The sequence below is a fragment of the Diabrotica undecimpunctata genome, chromosome 6, assembly GCF_040954645.1.
Source record: "Diabrotica undecimpunctata isolate CICGRU chromosome 6, icDiaUnde3, whole genome shotgun sequence".
NCBI classification, from domain to species: Eukaryota; Metazoa; Arthropoda; class Insecta; order Coleoptera; family Chrysomelidae; genus Diabrotica; species Diabrotica undecimpunctata.
This window is the reverse complement of record NC_092808.1, coordinates 75,883,482-75,900,101: the sequence shown is the minus strand read 5'-3', so window position 1 is coordinate 75,900,101 and position 16,620 is coordinate 75,883,482.

The following is a 16,620-nucleotide window of genomic DNA, read 5'->3' as shown; positions in this document are numbered from 1 at the left end:
ATAACCAACCGTTATTCTCTATTACAGATAAGTTGTTTATATTTACTTTCTTTTCTACCTGTTTATTATTTTATGTTAGTTTCTGTCGTTTTCCATACTCTTACCCATTTGTTTTAGGTACCTCTCCGATCTTCTTACGTGGCGTGTCTGGAGGTTAGTTCGCGCTTCTGCTCTGCCGTATCGGCCTAGCAACAACCACGTCCTCCGCAAGCTTGAACAAAAAGTTAGATACCATTTCATACGGTTACTAAAGACGGTCTCCGAGATATCTTATCTCCGGGATCCAAACTTGAGTAACACGTACTATAAGTGGATAACTTTGTACAAGCACGAGGCTTACACCCTTTCGTTTTGCTTGGTCACACACGTCGTCTAACGAAGACCGAAGATATACTCTCTATATGGGGAAAACCTTGGCGAACTGACCCCGACGCGCCGATTTTTAGTAAATAAAGAAAACCTTCTTCCGATTTTCTTTTATTCTTCCTTTCCCTCTGTTTGTCATTTGTTTTAGTAAAAAATGGATTCACAGAGGCTTACACGATCGTCTGCCGCAGCAGACAGAGCGACTGGTGGAGATCCACAACCTCCCGTGGAATCACCTCAGCGACATGCTGTCCTCCGGAGGCGTGTCAGCCTTGAGCTGACAGCCGTGCCGGACGCATCAAGGAATTTGGATATCGGTCAAAATACTTGGGAATTCCAAGGTTGGCCAAATCCAAATTTCTAATTGATTCGATGCAGGGAAATTTCACTTTCGCTACGTAAAACAAAGGATTTGTTTTACATAAAAGCAGGTGGATTTTCTCTCATCGATCAGTCGAGCTTGCCTCTGCTACTGTAGACCTAGTCGGTGCTATTATTGTTCCTACTTAGTTATTGTTTTATTTCTGATATTTTTTTATATACCATTTTATTTTAGCATTATTGTATATTCAGACCTTTTCAGGTTAGAATAATATATTGATCTATATTTGTTTTGATTGTTTATTTTTCTTGTATTTTGTGTCTAAGTTGTTCTTCTGTAAGTTAAGAACACTTAGAAATATTTATCTTGCTTTTTCTATTTTATATTTTGATTTGTACTTTGTCTAAGTAGTTCTTTCCGGTAAGTCAAAGAACTCTTAGAAATATTTCCCTGAATATTTGACTTATTTTAATTGTGCGTTTAAGCCGTTCTTTTCCGGTAAGTCAAAAGAACACTTAGAAATATTTTCATAATCATTGTTGCATTATTATTTCCGATATTTTATTTAAGATATTTTCTTCCTTAAGTTAAGAAAATACTTAATACATTTGTCTCTTTCATTTTCTATTTTATGCTAAGTTGTTTCTTCCGTAAGTCAAGAAACACTTAGAAATATTTCTATACCTTGTTTCATATTTACATATTTCATTTATCTGTATTTCTGTCCTAAGTTGTTTCTTCCGTAAGACAAGAAACACTTAGGAATATTTCTGCACTTTTCTATTCTTTTATCTTGTGTATGTTACTTTTCATTCTAAGTTGTTTCTTCCGTAAGTCAAGAAACACTTAGAAACATTTTCTTTGCATTGTACTTTTATACCATTTTATTTTTCTTGTTTACTAAGTTATTCCTTCCGTAAGTCAAGGAATACTTAGACTATTTTACCTGTTCTGTTTTTTATTTTTGATCTGTTATTTTGTAACTGCTCCTTGGAACTGTTACCTATAACAGATACTTGTCACGGTAACCGTTATTTTATACCAGTAGAAGTATTAAACCATTTTATCAGTGACAAGCAAAGATGGTCAACACCCGGTCTAATTCCGAGGACAGGAAGAAGTCCGCAGAGCCGGCGATGGGTCCTACAGGCCCAACTGCCCCCTCTCGGCAACATGGCGCCCAACAAAAATCCGAACCCACGACCCCAGGACCGTCTTCAAGCCAGCCTTCAACCGCTGACTTTATAGCTGCACTTATGCAAGCGATGACGGCCCTTTCAACTACCCAAGGCACAATACCACAGATGCCCCAACACACACCTGAGCCACCGAAGCCCAGGATCACTTACATGAAACCACCCCAATTCTCAGGCCGAGACATCGAGAATCCACTCAACTTCCTGAACAAAGCAGAGAACTTCCTCACCAAATACGATGTCGACGAGGACCAATGGATTGACTACCTAATAGACAATTCTCTCCACGGTGATGCGAAGAAATGGGCCCAGAAATTCTCACATACGGACCTGCCATACGACACGTTCCGAGGCCGCCTCCTGAAGAAGTACAACGATCCCGCTTTACTTTCAGCCCTCACATCCAAACTCCACGGCGAACACCAACGGAAGGACGAACCAACGGAAGACTTCATCAATGGGAAAGCTGCCCTGTTCAGACGTCTCGCCCCGTACACCCCTGAAGACCAGAGATGCATCACAATTGTGAATCAACTGCGACCAGATATCTCGATCTGCCTACGGCTGAACATCCCGAAGACAGAAGAAGACCTCCTAACGATCGCCCAGGGAATGGAAGCAGACAACCGCCGGAATACCGCTCTGAACAAACCCCAGCAACAACCTCAACAGCCGTACCGTCCCCTACGTCAGGATAACGCTCCACGACACCCTGAGGCGATAGACGAATGGAGGAACCCCAGCGGACAGTACAGGATGCCATCAATGGACCAACCACCACCTCCAACCCCACAGAACCAGGGAAACGCCAATCGGGGCGCCAACTGAACCCTGTTGTGAAGATGGTGCCCCAACTGAATCCTATTCAGGTACAACCCTCGACAGCAGGCCTCCCCCAACTCTATGGAAGGATCAACGGGCAGCAAGTGAAGATTTTGGTCGACACCGGTGCCTCCGGGAACTTCGTTCACCAGAGGTTGATCCAGAGACGAAACCTGCAACGAGGACCAGGACTGGTTCAGCTGGCATGCACGGGCAGCACATCCCGCACCCTAGGGACTGCTGCAGTCAATATGAACATTGACACTCTGGACACGACTGTAAACTGCATGGTTATGGAGAATTTGAACCACGACGTTGTGTTAGGGATGCCTTGGTTGGAGCAGGAAGAGGCCAATGTAGACATACCCCGAAAATGTCTACACGCTGGTACTGCCTGCCGAACCACCATCTACTGTGCGACCCCAGCAGAAAGGCAAGCCAAACCACAACAGCTGGAATTCCATCAAACCCCATCCCAACAAGCAGAGCAGTCAACCCAAGAGGACAATGAAATATTAGACAACCGTTCAAGTCAGCCGACCACTGAAGAAACCGAAACAGCGGCCATCAGTACAGGCACACCCGAAGAAGAAGAAGAAGAAGCCTACGGCGTTCCATTACTAGAGACGATGGAGGACGTCGACGAGGAGGAAGAACCTACCCTGACAGCAGACGACATGCCCGACGCCGAATGCCTTCTATTGATAGTCAATATGAACATTGACACTCTGGACACGACTGTAAACTGCATGGTTATGGAGGATTTGAACCACGACGTTGTGTTAGGGATGCCTTGGTTGGAGCAGGAAGAGGCCAATGTAGACATACCCCGAAAATGTCTACACGCTGGTACTGCCTGCCGAACCACCATCTACTGTGCGACCCCAGCAGAAAGGCAAGCCAAACCAAAACAGCTGGAATTCCATCAAACCCCATCCCAACAAGCAGAGCAGTCAACCCAAGAGGACAATGAAATATTAGACAACCGTTCACGTCAGCCGACCACTGAAGAAACCGAAACAGCGGCCATCAGTACAGGCACACCCGAAGAAGAAGAAGAAGAAGCCTACGGCGTTCCATTTCTAGAGACGATGGAGGACGTCGACGAGGAGGAAGAACCTACCCTGACAGCAGACGACATGCCCGACGCCGAATGCCTTCTATTGATAGAGACAATGGAGCACGGCGACGAGGAGGAGGACACCGACCCCATCCTCGACGGTCCGGTCGACATACTACTCCGAGAGGAAATCCGGAGAAGTCACCGGACACACAAGAGAAAGAAACGACTTCGGAGACGCGAGCAGCAAACCTCCGAAGACGTACCCAGGAGCGAGATTGAAGAGAATCTCCTCCTTATTATTGTATTTTTTTTGATCCTTACATTGTATTTTTTTATTGTCTTAATAAATTTTCTTAGCACCGTTAGGTCTTTCAGAGGAGGGGGGATGTCCTCCGGAGGCGTGTCAGCCTTGAGCTGACAGCCGTGCCGGACGCATCAAGGAATTTGGATATCGGTCAAAATACTTGGGAATTCCAAGGTTGGCCAAATCCAAATTTCTAATTGATTCGATGCAGGGAAATTCCACTTTCGCTAATATTTATATGAGATTTTCGGACCTCTTGGCCAATAGAAAATTGAATAAAATGTAAGAAGGCGGGCGATGCGCATCAGGGTGCGTATTAGTTTGCTACTAAAGGCACCAGGATGACATCCCCCCCGCTGTGGAGACTCTGAGGCTGGGAAAAGGTTATTTTTATTAAAAGTTTGAAAAACACACAAATACAAATAAAAATGCACAAGAAAATATGTGAAAATAAATGTACTTACAGTTTTTAAAAGATATAAAATTGAAAATTGTCCTTATTGATCGCAACACTGCACAAAAACACTACACAGGAGGAGGTCGGTGGTGGTGACAGCATCTCCATCCTAGGCAGGTTCCATCCTCCTTCGATGCACCAGGCTCCCTCGGCGGGTTCGTCGGAGAGTCCGTAAAGGACCGACTTCGACTGCCTTGAGATCCGAATAATCCCATATTTAAAGACATTTTAATATTTATATGAGATTTTCGGACCTCTTGGCCAATAGAAAATTGAATAAAATGTAAGAAGGTGGGCGATGCGCATCAGGGTGCGTATTAGTTTGCTACTAAAGGCACCAGGATGACATGCATGTCGCCAAAGTAACCAATCACGACAAAGATTGTTACTTTGGCCGGCCAATCACAGTGCTCGTTATTAACTTCGCTGTCATTGGCCTCTCGGCGGAAGTGTGCTGAATTTTCTCAAACACGATGTGTATAAAAGAACAGCACATCTTCCGATCGGGGTCCAGTCGCACATACTCTACTAGCCCCGTTAGACCTTGTTGGTTCGGTGCGCTACCAAGCTACCTTGGAACTACCTAGAACTACCTCACATCGTGTCGAACTGACCACAGCGTTATTTGGGCCTGTCACGGTAAAGAGCGAATAAAAGCCCCGACGGGGACTTGTAATTGCTTTTCCGATCAGGTTGAGCTGCAATAACGTTTCGTCTCCGAAACCTTACGCAAATAGTAACTATATCAAATACTGTTAGCGAAAAGGTAGCTATACGAAGCGACTGGCAGCAGGAAGGGTCGACACGACCGGCATTCTCGCACCTCTCTCGAGGAGAGGGAACACGGCTCCACGACGTGAGAAGGCCGACATCTCTGTGGAACTTGAGGTATACACCACGCATCAGAATTCTAACATATATATAATTCATGTAAGAACATTTTATCTGTAAGAAAGCTCGAACGGTTAGAGAATTCTGATTGCCGGTGTCCCCTCACCTACCACAGAGGTTCGGCGGATCTTCTTGCCCGTAACGGCCGATATCCTAATAAACTCCTTAAATACGAAGATGGACTCTCGAAACTTGAGATCCTCTTCAAGAGCGGCGGTCGTAGATCGTCCAGAAACTCCTGAAAACCAGGAGGACGCTACGGCCGTACGACATGCATGTTGCCGCGAGGCGTCGATCGGGCTAGAATGGCCCGTATCTGGCTCAGCGGACTTCTTGCGGTCCTGGGAATTGGACCTGGAGGTAGTGCGGGTGTCTACCATGTTCCTACCTTCTTATTCTTGCGATACGAGTGCAAATGTACAAGATATGTGATATCAAGAGACAAGTGTGTGATCTCCTTCGAGAAATATCACAAGTCAATGAGTTCGAGAAAGAATAGGTAACAGCAAATAGTAAAATACGACTCACTAGAGTCGTAGAGATACAAATATGACTGATTAGAGTCCAAAATTAATAGAAAAAGGATTGTGTGCACCAATCAAATATGTATATATATATGTGGAATATATGCGACAATAAAACGGCATGTATTTGGTGTTTCCTTAACTTACGGAAGGAAATACACCGGAATATATATATATATATATATCTTATGTTCCTTGACTTACGGAAGAAACATAAGAGAGATACAAGTTATGAAAAATAGCAATAATCAAATCAAATATGTATATATATATACGTGGAATATATGCGACAATAAAACGGCATGTATTTGGTGTTTCCTTAACTTACGGAAGGAAATACACCGGAATATATATATATAACTTATGTTCCTTGACTTACGAAAGAAACACAAGAGAGATACAAGTTATGAAAATAGCAATAATAAAATAGCACAAAGATAGCAAGTAATAAAGGTAGTCAGACGTATTATACGTAAGACTTAAATAATAAGTACGTTTTCAAACGCTAAGTCCTCGTAGAGGTTTCCGTGAGAAATATCGTACAACACAATAATATATATATATATATATATAAGAAAAACAGGGCAGACGTATGATACGTGAGACCGTAGTTTTTCAAACAGAAAAAAAATAGCACAATAAAATGGCAAATATCAAATAAATGTGTACGTATTTCAAACGCTAAGCCTCGTAGAGGTTTCCGTAAGAAATGCCGTACGAAACACAAATAAATATATACGAAAATATGTCAAGCGTATGCTAACGTAAGACAATATTTTCAAACAGAAAAATAAGCACAATAAAATGGCAAAATATCAAATAAATGCGTACGTTTTCAGACGCTAAGCCTCGTAGAGGTTCCCGTAAGAAAATCGTACAAAAATGCAAGAGAAATCAACAATAAAATCAATATAAAAATGCACACAAATATCAACAATAGCAAATAAGGTAAGAAATAATAAGGCAGATTCTAGGTGGATGATTAACACCGTACCTAGAGTCTTCAAATACGAGGGCAAGCTCGAACTGGCCGATGATAGAAAATCCACCTTCTTTTATACAGAAAAATCCTTTGTCTTTGGGATTATGACGTAGTAAGATGGATTTTCCATAGCATCGGACCAATAGGAAATTTAAATTGTCGAAAGATTGAAAATATCATTATTTCCAACCAATGGACAATTTTTCCTGTGTGTTTGAGATGTGTCCGGTGCGCCGATTGGCTACTGAATGAGAGCGCCCGGCGACATCCCCCCCCCTTTGGAAGACTCTAGGTGGTGTCAGTTTTATTTACAATCAAAAGAAGAAATTTACAAGTATATCGTAAGTTTTTACAAGTATATCATAATTGTATTTTATTCTGTTTCTTCGTTATCCGCGGGTGGTTCGTCCCTGGTTGGAGGAGCAGGTCTGATGTCGTCCACATGGATGGTCCTATTGATGTCCTGGTCCCGGTGTACCTCGTATGTGTGGTCTCCCAGGACTCTCAGTATTGTGTGGGGACCGGTCCATGTGGGTCCGAAGTTGCCTCGGGTGTGGTTTCTGACTAGGACCTGTTCTCCTTGGATGAATCGTCTGGCGGGTGGAGCGTTGGGGTTGTCTGGGAAGAGATTTCTAGCGTATACAGTGGCTTTCTGGATGGCTTTGTTGACTCTTTCTTGTCGCCTAGCCGCTGTGTTGGCCTCTCTTCGTTCCTGTTGACTTTCTTCTGATCGTCTGGGAAGGTAGCCCAATAGGAGTTCTGCGGGAGTGTCTTGTGTCGCCTCGTTCCTCCGGGTTCGTAGACTGAATATGATATCGGGAACATATGTATCCCATCGTGGGTCGTCGTTGGATGTGCACCTCGCTCGAAGTCCCTTTTTGAGTTCTTGTGCCCGTCTTTCCACTGGGTTGGCCCGTTGGTGGTAGATGGGACTGAATTCTGCTTGAATATTGTTTCTCCTCAGGAACCTCTCCCAAGCGTCGGTGCGGAATTGGGATCCGTTGTCTGTGATTATGGTTGTAGGTTTGCCCCAACGGCTGCACACTTCTTCCTGGAGGAATGCGATGACTTCCCTGGATTTGGCGGTCTGGACGCATCGGAACTCTACCCAGTTGCTTAGACAGTCTGTTGCCAGGAGGATGAATCTGTTGTGTGTTCCTCTGGCTGCTGGGTATGGTCCTAGTACGTCAAAGGAGACTCGTTCCCATGGGTTGTTGGGCTCTCTCGGGATGATTGGTGCTGTTGGTTGTTTGGCTGCTGCTTTTGTCGTAGCGCAGGTGATGCAGGATCTGACGTGGTTCCGGACTTCCTTGGACAGTGTTGGCCAGTAGTATAGGCGTTTTATGGTCCGGATGGTTTCGTCCTGTCCCGGGTGATTTGCTTCGTCTGAATCGTGGTAGGTTTTCATCACTTCTTTTCGGTATGATGGTAGCACTACCAGTGCTTTGTAGTCTGGGTTCCCTACGTAGTATGCGGCATCGTCTATTATCGTGAATTCTCGGAGGAAGTTTGTTTCAACTTCGTTCCTTGGTCCTCTCTCTGTGATCTTTTGGAAGCGTCGTCGGAAGCGTATCATTGCCTGGTTATGGGTATGGCTTCTTCGTATTTTATCTTGTAATGGCAAGTCTGTGAGATCGTCCAGGATTGGGTCGTTTTCGCCTTCTTCTACATCTTCCAGCATACATAGCAAGGGAAAGGGGTCCTCAGTTTCGTTTGCCTTATGTGTCGGCCAGCTAAGGCGGTTTACTTCCTCGTCTGTTTCGTCTTGTTCGTTTCTTTCTTCTTCGTCAGATGGGTTTCTTGATAGGTGGTCAGGAAGTTCGTTTTCCTTGCCTGGAATGTGGTGGATAGTGAAGTTGAATTCCTGAAGGAGTAGTGCCCATCGTGATAGTTTCGCTTTGTCCTCTTTGAATCGGTTGAGCCATAGGAGGGCTTGGCTGTCTGTATATAACGTAAAGTGCTGGTCTTGTAGAAAATGCTTAAATTTTTTGAGGGCCCACACCAGTGCAAGGCATTCCTTTTCATTGATGTGGTACCGTTTCTCTGCTGCTTTTAGTTTTGTGGAGGCGTAGGCGATGACTTGTTTGTCCTCGGGTGTCCCTTGGAACAGTACTGCTCCCATGCCGAGGTCGGATGCGTCTGTTTGAAGGCTGAATGGTTTGGTGGCATCAGGTCTGTGTAGGTGTAGTTGTCCTTCGATCGCTGTTTTGATGTGATTGAAGGAATTTTCTGCTGCTTGTGACCATTTCATCCTTCGTTTGTTCCCTGCCGTAAGATCTGTGAGTGGTGTGACGATCTCTGCGAATCGAGGTATGAAGTCCCTCAACCAATTGGCTGTTCCAATAAAACTTCGCAGTTGTTTCATGGTTTTAGGAGTGTTGAATCCTCTTATCTTCTCGACGTGTTTTCCCAAGGGTTGTGTGTCTGTTGATGTGATTTTGTGTCAAATTTTGTGAGGAATTCTTCTGCTCTGGCTAGGAATTGTCTTGGAATTTCCGTTTCACGTCCTTCGAATTTGGGAGGTTTGGATGTCCAAATCCTTGGCGGGCTAGGTCCGGTTGTGGGTCGTGAGACGGATAGTGTCGTCAGGGCTAACAGGAGTGCGTTCATCCATGCCTCTGGAGCTGGTTGTTGTTGTTCCTGGCTTGTAGATGGCCTTCCTGTCTGGGTCGTGGTTTCGGTTTTGGTTTGTTGGGCGCCATGTTGCCGCGAGGCGTCGATCGGGCTAGAATGGCCCGTATCTGGCTCAGCGGACTTCTTGCGGTCCTGGGAATTGGACCTGGAGGTAGTGCGGGTGTCTACCATGTTCCTACCTTCTTATTCTTGCGATACGAGTGCAAATGTACAAGATATGTGATATCAAGAGACAAGTGTGTGATCTCCTTCGAGAAATATCACAAGTCAATGAGTTCGAGAAAGAATAGGTAACAGCAAATAGTAAAATACGACTCACTAGAGTCGTAGAGATACAAATATGACTGATTAGAGTCCAAAATTAATAGAAAAAGGATTGTGTGCACCAATCAAATATGTATATATATATGTGGAATATATGCGACAATAAAACGGCATGTATTTGGTGTTTCCTTAACTTACGGAAGGAAATACACCGGAATATATATATATCTTATGTTCCTTGACTTACGGAAGAAACATAAGAGAGATACAAGTTATGAAAAATAGCAATAATCAAATCAAATATGTATATATATATACGTGGAATATATGCGACAATAAAACGGCATGTATTTGGTGTTTCCTTAACTTACGGAAGGAAATACACCGGAATATATATATAACTTATGTTCCTTGACTTACGGAAGAAACACAAGAGAGATACAAGTTATGAAAATAGCAATAATAAAATAGCACAAAGATAGCAAGTAATAAAGGTAGTCAGACGTATTATACGTAAGACTTAAATAATAAGTACGTTTTCAAACGCTAAGTCCTCGTAGAGGTTTCCGTGAGAAATATCGTACAACACAATAATATATATATATATATAAGAAAAACAGGGCAGACGTATGATACGTGAGACCGTAGTTTTTCAAACAGAAAAAAAATAGCACAATAAAATGGCAAATATCAAATAAATGTGTACGTATTTCAAACGCTAAGCCTCGTAGAGGTTTCCGTAAGAAATGCCGTACGAAACACAAATAAATATATACGAAAATATGTCAAGCGTATGCTAACGTAAGACAATATTTTCAAACAGAAAAATAAGCACAATAAAATGGCAAAATATCAAATAAATGCGTACGTTTTCAGACGCTAAGCCTCGTAGAGGTTCCCGTAAGAAAATCGTACAAAAATGCAAGAGAAATCAACAATAAAATCAATATAAAAATGCACACAAATATCAACAATAGCAAATAAGGTAAGAAATAATAAGGCAGATTCTAGGTGGATGATTAACACCGTACCTAGAGTCTTCAAATACGAGGGCAAGCTCGAACTGGCCGATGATAGAAAATCCACCTTCTTTTATACAGAAAAATCCTTTGTCTTTGGGATTATGACGTAGTAAGATGGATTTTCCATAGCATCGGACCAATAGGAAATTTAAATTGTCGAAAGATTGAAAATATCATTATTTCCAACCAATGGACAATTTTTCCTGTGTGTTTGAGATGTGTCCGGTGCGCCGATTGGCTACTGAATGAGAGCGCCCGGCGACATGCTGTCGTACCGGACGGGTAATACTTTGGAAAAATAGCATCAAATTACCACTCCGGACGCTCTATGTTTCGATATTGTCTTGAAAAAGACAAGATCAATTTGTTTTATAACTGTTAAGGTTAAATAAAACTCAGGTTTGTAGGTAGAAAAGACTCAGCCACAGAGTCTAAAAGAAAACACGCAGAGCCCCTAGAGCGAAGTGCTCTAGGAGAGTCCGTAAAGGACCGACTTCGACTGCCTTGAGATCCGAATAATCCCATATTTAAAGACATTTTAATATTTATATGAGATTTTCGGACCTCTTGGCCAATAGAAAATTGAATAAAATGTAAGAAGGCGGGCGATGCGCGTCAGGGTGCGTATTAGTTTGCTACTAAAGGCACCAGGATGACATCCCCCCCGCTTTGGAGACTCTGAGGCTGGGAAAAGGTAATTTTTATTAAAAGGTTGAAAAACACACAAATACAAATAAAAATGCACAAGAAAATATGTGAAAATAAACGTACTTACAGTTTTTAAAAGATATAAAATTAAAAATTGTCCTTATTGATCGCAACACTGCACAAAAACGCTACACAGGAGGAGGTCGGTGGTGGTGACAGCATCTCCATCCTAGGCAGGTTCCATCCTCCTTCGATGCACCAGGCTCCCTCGGCGGGTTCGTCCTCTTCTCAGCTCTCCGGTTCCTTTATGCTTGTCCACGGTGTTTCGTAGGCAAGTTTGCCCGAGGCCTCCGTGGTGACGCGGACCACATACTGGTAGGGCAGGCAGTGACTGTAGCTACTCCGGGACTTCCATAGCTTCCAGGACTTCAGGCTTTGAAGAAAACTGGCTCGCTTCAGGCGTCTGGTACACAGAAGGCGTCAGGTCTGTGTCTAGGACCTGGATATCGGCATGCTAGTTTGATATGCTAACATCCGATGCTCCTCTTCGCTGTTTTCTTGAATCCAGCACACGGTGGATTCATTTGTGTGCCTTCTGTGCAGGCGGGTCGTAGGTCCGGATTTTAATCCGTGTGTTGGGCGCCATGTCGTACCGGACGGGTAATACTTTGGAAAAATAGCATCAAATTACCACTCCGGACGCTCTATGTTTCGATATTGTCTTGAAAAAGACAAGATCAATTTGTTTTATAACTGTTAAGGTTAAATAAAACTCAGGTTTGTAGGTAGAAAAGACTCAGCCACAGAGTCTAAAAGAAAACACGCAGAGCCCCTAGAGCGAAGTGCTCTAGGAGAGTCCGTAAAGGACCGACTTCGACTGCCTTGAGATCCGAATAATCCCATATTTAAAGACATTTTAATATTTATATGAGATTTTCGGACCTCTTGGCCAATAGAAAATTGAATAAAATGTAAGAAGGCGGGCGATGCGCATCAGGGTGCGTATTAGTTTGCTACTAAAGGCACCAGGATGACAATGCAGGGTATAAGGTAAACTTTAGTCGGACGGAAAACTGAATGGTATTATAAAAGGTTCCTCAAATGCACAATGCCAATACAAGTACAATAAATACATAAACAATAAGCATAATATACAGGCTTTCCATTTTAAGTTTGTTTAAAAGAGAAAGGCATAGCATAACATATTAATCAGGTAGTTGTCAACAATAGCCGTAGATATCGTCACCAAAGAAAATTTAGATATGAACATCTGAAACTCATGATTACCTCAACCGTTCAGCACTAAGAATCTCGATAACTCTGAATAATACCATCAAGTTCTCACTCATCGGATAACAGTCAAAAATCTTGACTACCTTACCACTTTTAACACAAACATACTTGATAACTGCTATAAGACCATCAAGTTCTCACGTTTTATCAGTAAATCATGGCCCGATTCTAAAGAAAATGTCAGTATCACTATGCTAGAAGACCAGTACAGTGTGAAATTTATGCTAAAACACATAAGACGCTCAATACTGAGTGTTTACAGCGGATAATATAGAAAAAATAACAAAAACAGAGCTCGTCGGAAATAAGCAGAATCGCAATAAAAAAGTATTTATAACTAAAATAGTTATGATTGTTAGAAACGTATAAAGTATAAATGTCGCCTAAATTACTGGCTAATAGTATAAAATAAAAAATTAGATTCAACACATTTATTCTTACGTGATAAGCCCTAATACTATCTCTAAACTTTATAAATTTAAACAAAAGACGCAAGAATAGTAGAAAAAATATTTATATTCGCAACTAAACGCATGTTTTTAAAGGAAATCTGAACACAGAACTACTAAAACATCAATAATTATAACTAAAAAAAAGATCTAATTAATAAATAAAAAAAGGTCAGATTCTAAAGAATTTTAAAAATGACAGTATCAGTATGCTAGTAGACCAGTACAGAGGATAGTATAGAAAAAATAACAAAAACAGAGCTCGTCGGAAATAACCAGAATCATAATAAAAAAAGTATTCAAAACTAAAATAGTTATGATTGTAAGAAACGTATAAAGTATAAATGTTACCTAAATTACTGGATAACCGTGATAAGCCCTAATACTATCTCTTAACTTTATAAATTTAAACAAAAGACGCAAGAATAGTAGAAAAATATTTCTATTCGTAACTAAACACATGTTTTTGAAGGAAATCTGAACACACAACTACTAAAACATCAATAATTATAACTAAAAAAGATCTAATTAATAAATAAAAAAAGGCCAGATTCTAAAGAATTTTAAAAATGATAGTATCAGTATGCTAGTAGACCAGTACAGAGGATAATATAAAAAATAGCAAAAACAGAGCTCGTCGGAAATAACCAGAATCATAATAAAAAAAGTATTTAAAACTAAAATAGCTATGATTGTAAGAAACGTATAAAGTATAAATGTCACCTAAATTACTGGATAACCGTGATAAGCCCTAATACTATCTCTAATTCGTATAAATTTAAACAAAAGAAGCAAGAATAGAAGAAAAACATTTCTATTCTCAACTAAACGCATGCTTTTAAAGGAAATCCGAACACACAACTACTAAAAATTCAATAATTATAATTAAAAAAAGATCTAATTAATAAATAAAAAAACATTAAAACAAATAATATTCTCTAAAATAAATATAAACTCACCAATGGTTTAATAAAAACTCACACACTGAATACACAAAAATTTAAACGTTGTTTATCCATCCACACTTAAACTAAAACTGATTTTAAAATATATTTTACTAGCGTGTGCAGGCTTGATTAACCTTGTATCTCTATTTATAAAATTGCATATGTTTCCTGCGACAGGGAAACGCCACCGTGAGAAATGATTAAAGAAAGCAGCTGCATCCGGTGACGTCAGAGGTCTCGTTAGCATATTTTATGATATAGTTAGATTTTCAAGTTTAATTATATACGAGGTTAGTCACAAATTACACATAAAATATAATTGCAAAAATTTAGAAGTTAAAGCATGAGATTGATCAAAAATTATTCTCTTTGTTTGTCATTCGTCTTCTTATCTTTCCAAGTTTAATTATCTACGAGGGTAGTCACAAATTACTCATTAAAATATAATTGATAAAGTTCACGTCACGTATCGCACCTCACGTGTCGCACGTCACGTTACGTGCGACACGGGTTCACGTCCGTAAAAGACAAGCTGAGACTTAAAAGTCCATTTGCAGGAAAACATAACCAATTTTTATAGCTTTAGCAATCTCCACAGGAAAATGGACCGGCTATTTTTTAAATGAATATGTAGAACGATAATTGTAATTTGGTGAAAATCAACATTTGTAATTATTATAAGTAGAAAATAAAAACTTTAAAAAATTTACATTGTTTGCATCTATACCAATGTCTTAAATTATTTAACCATGACATCGGTCTTTTGGTACAAATTTGCCTTCGCTATCAGTGTTCTCATTGTCAGCCTGAACACCATCAGAGACTATCTGTAATAGGCATGTATAGATCATACTGTATAAACTAAAAGTAGGCAAACGATGGCTTTAAAGACGAAGAAAAAAACAAAATCAGGTAGAATGACGGCCGGTTAAGTACATAAATGATTCTTTTGCTTTGACTTTTAAAGACGTAGAAGACAGCATAAGACCCTTCGACGGAAAAGACGATTATCCGGTGAGAAAATGGATTACTGACTTCGAAGAAATTTCTGAATTAATGGGATGGAATGATTTGCAAATGCTAATTTTTGCCAAACGATCCCTAAAAGGAATTGCGAAACTGTATATTCAGTCAGAAAAAGGAATTAATAGCTGGAAACTATTCAAGAAAAGGCTTATTTCGGAATTCGAAAATAAAATAAGTAGTGCTGAAATACATAAAATGCTGATGCGTAGAAAGAAGAAACATGATGAAAGTGTACAGGAGTATGTACTGACGATGAGGGAAATTGGTAGCAGAGGTAACATAGAAGACGAGGTCATAATACAATATACAATAGAAGGCATTCAAGATGACCCTGTTAACAAAGTTGTACTTTATGGCGCAAACAAGTTCAGAGACTTCAAGGAAAAAATTAAATTGTATGAACTCATTAAAAAACAGATGGCACAAAAATCCTCTACAACTGAAACGCATAGAAAGAAGTGGACAAACAATGAAGTACGACGAGATGGCAGAAACAATGAAATACGACGAGATTATAGAAACAACGAAGCTAGAGGAGATGACAGAAGAATGTCGGAAAACAGAATTAAGAAAGAAGAACAATGTTATAATTGTGGAAATCTAGGGCACAGATCGAGAGATTGTCCTGATAAAGCCAAGGGAACGAAATGCTTCGAATGCAACCAATTTGGACACGTTTCTTCTCGATGCAATGCTAAAGAAGATAGACCTTCGACTTCTGGTCAGGTAAATGTCATTGACGTAGTATACAAAAACTCAGTGACCTTAAAATTTGGAAAAATATCGTTACGTGCATTGTTTGATACAGGAAGTGACATAAGTGCAATGAGACAAGATACTTTTGAAAAGCACTTTGATGATGTTATTTCTTATGAAGAATATAGTAGAGTTAAATGGATTAGGAGGTATTAAGGTTAAAACTTTAGGTTCTTTTAACATAATAGTGGAAATTCAAGGCGAAGATTTTCATATTTTATTTCATGTAATCCCAAAAGGAGCATTAGACGTCGAAGTTATTCTTGGAAACAATATACTAAAACAAGCAGAGGTTACCATAACCGAAGATGGAATTATTGTATGCAAAAAAGAAGTAGATAATATGATAATCAGGATTGCAGTTGACGAGGCGACACACGATGATAATCTACAACCGGAACATATAAAAGACCCAAATATTAAGATGGAGATAAAAGAATTAGTGGAAAATTATGAACCGCGACAGACCAAGACTACAGATATAAAAATGAAAATAATTCTAAGTAGCGAAGAACCGATACACCAAAACCCAAGAAGGCTATCAATACCAGAAAAGCAAGAAGTAGGTAAGCAAATTGAGAAATGGATAAGGAAAATACTTGCTACGGAAGCTTACGAGGACTTTCTGATTAGAAACAATATTCTATTTAAATA